The sequence below is a fragment of the Triticum aestivum genome, unplaced genomic scaffold (genome assembly GCF_018294505.1).
Source record: "Triticum aestivum cultivar Chinese Spring unplaced genomic scaffold, IWGSC CS RefSeq v2.1 scaffold147045, whole genome shotgun sequence".
Lineage (NCBI taxonomy): Eukaryota > Viridiplantae > Streptophyta > Magnoliopsida > Poales > Poaceae > Triticum > Triticum aestivum.
In genome coordinates this window covers 1-1,028 of record NW_025293381.1, presented here as the reverse complement: position 1 = coordinate 1,028, position 1,028 = coordinate 1, and the positions used below count along the sequence as shown (strand labels likewise).

Sequence of the window (1,028 nt, the reverse complement as noted above, 5' to 3'; positions counted from 1 at the left end):
ACACGAGGACTTCCCAGGAGGTCACCCATCCTAGTACTACTCTCGCCCAAGCACGCTTAACTTCGGAGTTCTGATGGGATCCGGTGCTTTAGTGCTGGTATGATCGCATCCGACATGTTACCCCGGTCTTCGTCCCTTATCCTTGCCCCTCCCAGCTCCACTACAAAGACGATTGTACATTGCTTTGGCCGCTCCCTCTCAACTACGGAGACGAGTTTAACGCGGTTTCCACCCCTCCCTCTCAACCGCACCAGTGCACGCTTGCCGCGCCACAACGCCGACGCTGGACCCGTGAATCGTGAGCACCCAGCTATGACTTACCGCACTCGTGCAAAATAATAAAACACGGTAAATATATTACTTACACGTGCGTTTTGTTTTGCAAGCGGCGCGAAAAAAATTAAAAAGGGAATGCAACACGAGGACTTCCCAGGAGAATCGTGAGCACCCAGCTATGACTTACCGCACTCGTGCAAAATAATAAAACACGGTAAATATATTACTTACACGTGCGTTTTGTTTTGCAAGCGGCGCGAAAAAAATTAAAAAGGGAATGCAACACGAGGAGTTCCCAGGAGGTCACCCATCCTAGTACTACTCTCGCCCAAGCACGCTTAACTTCGGAGTTCTGATGGGATCCGGTGCTTTAGTGCTGGTATGATCGCATCCGACATGTTACCCCGGTCTTCGTCCCTTATCCTTGCCCCTCCCAGCTCCACTACAAAGACGATTGTACATTGCTTTGGCCGCTCCCTCTCAACTACGGAGACGAGTTTAACGCGGTTTCCACCCCTCCCTCTCAACCGCACCAGTGCACGCTTGCCGCGCCACAACGCCGACGCTGGACCCGTGAATCGTGAGCACCCAGCTATGACTTACCGCACTCGTGCAAAATAATAAAACACGGTAAATATATTACTTACACGTGCGTTTTGTTTTGCAAGCGGCGCGAAAAAAATTAAAAATGGAATGCAACACGAGGACTTCCCAGGAGGTCACCCATCCTAGTACTACTCTCGCCCAAGCAC

At 51.0% G+C, this 1,028-nt stretch overlaps 1 non-coding gene and 1 pseudogene across 1 annotated transcript; both read right to left on the bottom strand.

Annotated features, from left to right (window-relative positions):
* LOC123178964 (uncharacterized) lies at positions 1 to 111 on the bottom strand (annotated as a pseudogene).
* Positions 112 to 550: 439 nt separating this feature from the next.
* LOC123178963 (5S ribosomal RNA) lies at positions 551 to 669 on the bottom strand. Its single transcript, XR_006489995.1, has one exon. It is a non-coding gene; the product is annotated as a 5S ribosomal RNA (ribosomal RNA).
* Positions 670 to 1,028: the final 359 nt, after the last annotated feature.